The sequence below is a fragment of the Rattus rattus genome, chromosome 11 (assembly GCF_011064425.1).
Source record: "Rattus rattus isolate New Zealand chromosome 11, Rrattus_CSIRO_v1, whole genome shotgun sequence".
Taxonomy (NCBI): domain Eukaryota; kingdom Metazoa; phylum Chordata; class Mammalia; order Rodentia; family Muridae; genus Rattus; species Rattus rattus.
The window spans coordinates 64,241,134-64,249,390 of record NC_046164.1 but is presented as its reverse complement, the minus strand read 5'-3'; the positions used below and the strand labels follow the sequence as shown (position 1 = coordinate 64,249,390).

Below are 8,257 nucleotides of genomic sequence, written 5' to 3'. Positions count from 1 at the left end.
TTTCTTCACTTATTTTTCGTGTTCTGACTTTTTAAAATTAATAATTAAGTAGACAATGTCTCTTGCCCAGGTTCTCTCTTGGTACTATATGTTAAAAGTTATCTGTAAGAGACGGTTATAGAATTAAAAGATTTGAAATTGAGTATCGACTAAATTGTCTATATGAGCTTAAAATCCAAATCCAACAGAAATCCTAAACAGGCAGATTCAAAAGACTTTTCCTTTTCTAAGCCCCTTTTCTAAGCTCTGTGGATACAGAATATCCTCTGTGAACTAGCCAGGAGAAAGAAACCCAGCTTTACAGCACATGTAGCCTGGAAGGCAAGGAAAGAAACATTTAAGCTGTTATTCAAACAAGTTTCATTCCAATTACTACTTTCCTCTCTGTCAGAACCAATTATTCTCACCAGTGACATGGTCATTTCTTGTGGAGTCGATTGGAAGATCTCCCTTCATATTTCGCCTGGCGTTTACCCTTCTGGTTGTTTTGGTTGTGGGTTGTTCTATCGTGTTGTTGTTGATTTTCCTGCTACAGCCACTGCCACGGAGTGGCTTTTACACGGCCATAAAAATAAAATGAATGTGCACAGGAAAAAGAGCCTTGCTCCAAGTCAAGTATTGGAAAGCTTAGCTTACTTTGCACTCAGCTTCACAAGCAAAGACGTGTCTGGGGGACCTCCTTATGCTCAGTGCTTAAAGACTCAGGGGCCGTTTGCTAGGTGACATCTCCCATGTCTGAGCAGTTCTCCATGCATCTGACTAACGAGGGACCAACAAGGCAGCTCAGTTTTTGCCTTGTGACACTGGGAAGAATGGGATCCCAAGATGACGCTAGTGGACTAATTGTAGTATCAAATAACCAAGGTGGGTGCCTGTCAGCACCTGCAGGATGCTATGAGCATGGGTTATTGTGTCACCATTAAATAGAGAAAGGGAAGCTCACAGAAAGAGCACATGTGTGCCTAATATGTAGCTATTTAGTTGATTTGAGTAGTGTTCACATAGCTAGGAGGAATCCCTTCTTATTCTCATCTCATGTTGTCTTGCGTTCTTCTCTACTTCTTTTGAAAGTTTTCCCCAAGTTTCAAAATGATAGTCGGCATTATAACTTTTTAAAACAAATTTATTGCTGACAACCCAATAGCTCACATGTTCAAACTCTACCAATTAAAGTTACTACTATTTCTTCAAAGAGAAAACCTGTTACATTAACATGATTTTCTTCACTATGTTCTGGTCTCAGTCATAGAGTCTGTTTTGAGGTTGACAATCCTACTGCTTTCCCTTTGTGATTTATGTCTGATGTACAGTAGTTGTCAGCAAATGCCTGTCAATAGTAATGTTAAGATAAATTCCTGAAATACAGCTCAACACATTACTTAAGGCTGAAACACAAAAGACTAACCCCGCCCATGTCAGCAATATGTATGCCTTTTGTGCAAGTTCGATTAGTCATCAAATATTTCTGAATTATATCATTATGGAAGGAAAGCCAAAGACAGTACTAAACATAAGTATGTCTAGAACAGTAGCATTGTGGGTGTAAAATAATCCCCAGAGGCTTATTAACATGAAATATTGATCCCTTGCTGGTGATACTATTTGGGGAAGTAACAGAACCATTAGGAGGAAGGACCTAACTAGAGAAAGTAGTCACACCCCTGCAGCTGCAGCCTCAAACTGCTTTTCTGCCATGAAGGACTGTGTCCCCTCAAACTGTGAGTGAGCCATCATCCCCTAGTTTTCATCTGCTCTTACATTTGGTAATAGAAATAAGAAATTCATCACTTCTCAGCCTTTTGGCTAAGATCAAGTGTAGCAGTAAGAAAATTCACTAATATAGGTTTGAGTATTGTAAATTTATCTATTATGGTTGGACATTGTTTTTATGAACTATATTATTTTTTATAAAGCACACACATACACACACGGGGGAACAGAAAGAGAGAGAAATATAGAGGGAGAGACAGAGAGACAGGGAGGAAGGGTGATTCACAGAGAGAGAGAGAGAGAGAGAGAGAGAGAGAGAGAGAGAGAGAGAACAATTATACAGTAGGTACAAAAACCATATTAACTTCCTCCTTGACATTTTGTTGTAAGAAAATATAAATCTTTTCCAAAATAGAAAATCATTCTTTGTAAGTGATGATTTGGGATAGGCGTAACTTAAGGCATGTGAATGAAATCTTCAAGGGAAGTCACCATGTTGCGTAGAGAAGAAACGGTATTCCCTCCAGGGAGAAAGTAAAACTATAGGAATGGTTATCTTTGTCTCAATATATGCTCCTCATTTTTAAGTACCAATATTAATCCTCACTAACCTAAATAATTTTTCTGTTCTTTTAGGCTTCTGAGAGCCTCTGCTTTCCAAATGTGGTGCATACAACTCCATATTTAAGTCACTTGTGATAGCAGCACAAGTTTTATATGCGTAACTATAGCTGTGGTTCTCAATCTGTGTATCCTGACCCTTTGGGGATTGTATATCAAATATTCTGAATATTAAATATTTGCTACAATTCATAATAGTAGCAAAGTTACAATTCTGAAGTAGCAACAAAATTTGGTTGGGGATCACCACAACATGAGGAGCTGTACTAAAGAGTTGCAGCACTAGGAAGGTTGAGAACCACTTTATTATAATCTATGCCAAGTACTTCTCTATCTTAGGAAAATGCAGATTATAGCTCTAAGGTGTTTGATAGCCATGTATTTATGTTTTCCATCAGGGTATAACTATATCCAGCAGCACAACAGTCAAGCTGAGGCCACACTTTATAAAGTTTTCTAGTAAACATCCAATATGATGCAGAATAAGACAGATATTTGAGGACTAAGCAGGACAAACTCTAGGTAGAGAAAAAGACATTCTCTTCAGCACTCATCTAAGAACGTCTTATGGCAGTAGCCAGTGGATAATGCAGAAACCCATCACTGACCAAGGTGCAGAGAGCAAGTGAGAATGGGGAGCCCTTCCTAAATAGAATGCTTAATTCTTCTCTTCCAAGGCTTTTAGAATGTTTCAGAAGTCGGACAAGCTATAATAGAGCCAGGAGATGGGGAGATATACAGAAAAGCCATGTCTTCTGGCTGTGACATAGCCATTGAATTCATGAACTCACTGCAGCTGTAGATCTATCTATACCTTATCATGTGTGTCTAAAAAGTATAATTCAGTCATCAATAGCTAATCAATACTATTCAGATCATGGCTTAATATATCTAAAGTACTGGAGATGAGGGAGCTCATATGTGCATATTAAGTATATAATGGGTACTATCTTTCCAGTGTGCAAACATTTGCTTTCTTGGTTTGCCTTCAGATGCCAGGGAGAGAAACATGCTCTCCTACATCTTTTTATACAAGGTCCTTAATTCTACTGATGAGGGTTCAATTTTCATAACATTGCTGATGGCCAATGGTCTCAAAAATATTGCAAAGGGAATTAGACTTTATTATAAGAGTTGGCAAAGGGAAAAGCAGGCAATTCATTCTTACTAAGGACATATACAATCCATGGGCTTTTCACATGCAAAATGCATTCATTCTATTCAGAAGTCCTAAAATCTTAACTCACTTTAGTATCAACTCTGAAACAAGACATTCAAGGTCTTTGTCTAAATATCATCTAAATCAGATGTTGATAACTCAAGATATGAATCACTCCCAAATTTCTCCCATTAGTGATCCTGTGAAACCAAACCAGTTATGAGATTCCAAAATATGATGGTAAGATGGTATAGAATAAATATTTTCATTTTTATAAAAGAAGTAAATAAAAGAAGAATGTTCACTCCCCAACATGTAAAGACCCAATGAGGCAAACTTCATTAAAGATTCAAGGATATTGTCCCATTGGTCTGCTGAAGGCTGCAGAGAGAGATTCCCTTGGTGGCTCCATGTCAGGATTTTAGGTGGAATCCATCTGCCATTGGCAGAACACAATAGTTTCCCATATTCCTCATTTTAAAAACAACCTTGCTGACCTCCAAATCACCTTTTGGAATTATTGTTCTCCTGTTTTGAAGGATAGTGCCATTCACAGCCATGTATATCTAGAGTTCTTTCTTATGAAACCTAAGAACCATCTTCCTCAATTCTGTACCATCTACCTTAGTCCCCTTCAGTTTAGATGGGAATACTCCTATTGCAATGGCTGAGTAGGTACCTGCTTCAGATCCACACCAGTGATCCACCTCAAATCTCACATTGCCATTCTCTACTTCCAAACATGATCTTCTTGTTTATAATTCAAAAGGGCTTGAGATTTTTCAAGGTCTGTAAATTTAAATCCCTTTTCGCTTAACACCTTTACCCTGAAATCATTTATCTCTCTCACATTTTATGACTAGCAGTTGGAAAGAAGCAAACAGCTCCTTTGACACTCACTAGAAACCTTCCCAGTTACATATCCAATTTTATTGCTCACAAGTGCCACTCATGAAACAGCAGATAGATGATCACAGGTCAGACAAGCTGTCTCTTTCCTGCCATTTTTTTAAACCAAGGATCACCTTTCTCCATGGTCTAAACTGATGTTATCCTTTTTGTCCTAACCTTCCCCATCCATATATTTACCAGAATTCTGTACCTGGATATTTATGTGTTATCTAAGAAGACAGAAACACTGTCTACATCTTTCTTCTCGTGGCTGAACTTGGCTAAATTGCTTGTAAAAAGTTAATGGTAATGTGATGATTTCCAAACAGGCATTTCAAGACCCATTATAACAGTCTTGAGTCAATTTCACAGAGTTAGACATTGGCCACAGCAACCCTTCCATCCTCAGCAGTAATGACTGACCGGGTCTTTTTGATTTTCTCTTACAAGTAGTGAATATTAAGCATTTTAGTGATATTAATTAAGACAGTTCCAGAAGCCAGGAACATCCAAGATCAAGGTACCATCTGGTCAGTGTCTGATGAGCCCCCTCCTGGATTTTAGACATTTGTCTTCTGCTACTTTCACACAGCTGATAAACATCATCTACCCTGTGTCTCTTCTTATCAGGCCACTGATCTCATTGTGAGGATTTTATTCTGTCATAATTACCTCCCATAGGCCTCACTTCCAAGTACATTGGAGTTTATTTATGAATTTAGAGAAAGCACAGACATCCATCCCATAGAAAAAAACAATGCTCACAGTTTACTTGAAGTTTGAGATTTATTGATTTATAGACAAGTTCTCTTTGTGAACAAGTTCTTTTTAGAGAAACACACACACACACACAAATACATTCACACATATCATGTATGTATTTTATATTTATTTTGTTTTCTGTATTAATTGACATGTGCTATGATGATATTGTCAAGCTTGAACATTTATGGAAAATTACTCTTTCACATGTACTTTAAGAATTCACTTTATTAAATAAACTAATCTCTGAAATATTTTATTTACCAGAATTGTCTACATATTCATGATCTGACTATAATTGAAATAGCTACTATAATAATAGCATAATTTCTATAAACTCAAAGTTATATTTTAATCTTTTGCTAAAGAATTTATGAAAGTAACAGAGAATTAATAAATGAATGCCTTTTTCATCTATTATATATACAATTAAATAAAGTCATTTCATAAAATAATTTTGAGTCTGAAGGCAGAGATGTGAACTCACTTCCCCCTCTATCCATCCATTTATTATTAAGTGTGCTTGCTTAATCCTTACTTAATAAAAAATTATCAGTCAAGTGGTTATAGAAGTTGCAAACAGCAGCTCTTACAGCATGAGAACCTAATGCAAAAGCAAGGCCATTGACCACCTCTGAGATCCCCACTGAGAAATAAGCAGGAAGATGAAGTCTGGTCCCAAGTAAGAGGCAGACCTCCACCCCAGAGGTGTTTATTTTCCTTTAATCATCTAGTGAAGCAATGCAGACATGCCGGCATGCCCAGGGCCCTCTCCCAAAGCACCAGCACGACCAAGATATGGATGTAGGGAGGATCCCCTGGTGAGTCTGGAGAAGTTTGAGACAGCCCTGTGCTTTCTCAATTCTGAGGTCTGTACTCTGCAACTCACCACAGTCCCTTCACAATGAACTCTGTCCCACGGATACTGGACACCCCAGGAAAAAATAATAATCAGTCTTGCAGGTCCCTGTGCTTGGAAGGATGCATAAAAGTATGTACCGTGGCCAAGATGGGGGACAGTGAGAAAGCTTATACCACCCCATCAATAAGGCCTCTGAATAGATTCTGTGCCACTCTTCTGTGAAAAAAGCAGAATGGAGAAATCCATCTCTATGTTTCCTTTCTCTGTTAAGTTTCAATCCACAATCAAAAGATTCTTGTGATAGGACTTGGCTATTTTCCAATGTTGTTGCTATTCTTCCTTAAGCTTTTTAATTGACAGATATACTCAATTGACCACATATTGATTAGCATGTTCTTTCCTGAAGAAGAATTGATTAGAATATAAGGATCCTAGCTTCCATAAGAACCCACCAAACCTTCTTGTAGGTTTAGCAACTCCATTCTCTTGTCACCCAAACTCTCAGTATGTACCCAGTGAACTCCCATGCTCTGAAATCCATGAATGGATGTCAGCAGCTCTACCCTTGACTGAGCTGCTTGGGAGTATCTGACAGGGACACATATTGTACAGTGGAATTGTCTCTTAATAACTCTTTCCAAATTTTCACCCACAGCGGCTTTCTGCAGTATCTTTCATGCTTTGATCACATATTAAAATATTGACATTCCTCTACATTCCAGCCTGATGGTTCACTTTATGGACCTAGCCCTACTGAACACATCCATGCAAGGCTTCTGCTTGCTTCCAAACATGAGTCATTTTACTTCCGGCTTCGCCACCACTCTGAAGATATCTCTACATGGTTTCAAACTCTGTAAGTACAAAGCAGAAATAACTGCTTTCCTCACAGAAATGAATTCCTAGTTATTGGCTGTGATCACTTCTCTCCCACCCTCTATATGTGTCAACTTAATTAATGGCTCCAGCAGCTGTCTCCTCAATGACCCAGCAGAAGACAAGTTGGGCTGGAGAGATGGCTCAGCAGGCAAAGGTGGTGGATGCCAAACTTGAGGACCTAGGTTGATACCTGGAATCAAAGGAGAGAATGTATCCCCACAATTTGTCCTCTGTCCTCCATAAATAGGTACATAGTCCACATGTGTGCGTGCGCGTGCGCGAGCGCACGCGCACACACCCACACACCCACACACACCACACACACACACACACACACACACATGCATGCAAGCACACATAAACACACCATGCACACCAACACAAAATAAGCAAAAAATAATAAATGTGTTTTTAAGAAGAAAGAGAACTCTGAGAAATAATCTTTTTTGAAGTATATATAAAAGATATAACCCTATGTAATCAATCTTTGTACTTAGAACAAAGAGTAAAGAGGGAGGGTAAATCCAACTATTTTTGCCTGTAAAACAAAGAGCTTTCCTTTGTTTACACATGTATATACAAATATACCTCTATGTACTTATTTATTCAACCACATGTTGAGAGCTACAATGTTTCAGGTCTACTAGAGAACATTGATTATATGTGATCAATGTATTTTGAATAATACTTTCCACCCTCTCCGTCCTACTCCATGTCATCTTTGCATAAATATTGAGCTTTGATACACACTACGATTGCTTGTAAAGTCTATTTCTGTCAACGATGCAACAAGGCAAAGTTCACAGTGGAGGCCAGGCACACTCTGCCAACAACTAGCTTAAACAAGGGGAAGTTGACACTTACAGCAAGGGGGAACCCCTTCCATGAATCGCTGCTTTATGGAAATCTTACCCAGCAGATGCAGTTTAAGGAGAAAGAGGATGTCTGGTGCGGTTTATAGGGCTGTGGGGTCAGATGTCAAGCAAGGCCTTCTTACAACGGACCACAGGAGGTTGTCTCTTCTATGTAACTTATGACAAATATTTAGGAATTAAATAATTCTGTTAAGGAAGGCTCAGTGCCTTTTACAGCTTGCAATCCCCAGGGTTGCCATGGATGTGAGCTTCAGAGTTTCCACAGCATTGCTAAATATTTGCAGAGAACCATTTCCTGTTTCAAGAATGACAAGAAGTGTGACTTGGGGGTTGGACATGTTAGTACTGGTCAATTTTTTCAGAAGGGCTAGACTGCGTGAAAAATCTACACTTCAACATGTAACAGCAACCTTTTGGCCTTAGCAAAGCCAGCTCAACCTGAATAATTAAATCAAATCAAATTTGAATATTCTGTCCTCCAAGCTCTCAGAGAGGGTC

At 38.6% G+C, this 8,257-nt stretch overlaps 1 pseudogene; it reads left to right on the top strand.

Moving 5' to 3' along the window:
• Positions 1–1,783: 1,783 nt before the first annotated feature.
• On the top strand, positions 1,784–1,922 carry LOC116913027 (annotated as a pseudogene).
• Positions 1,923–8,257: the final 6,335 nt, after the last annotated feature.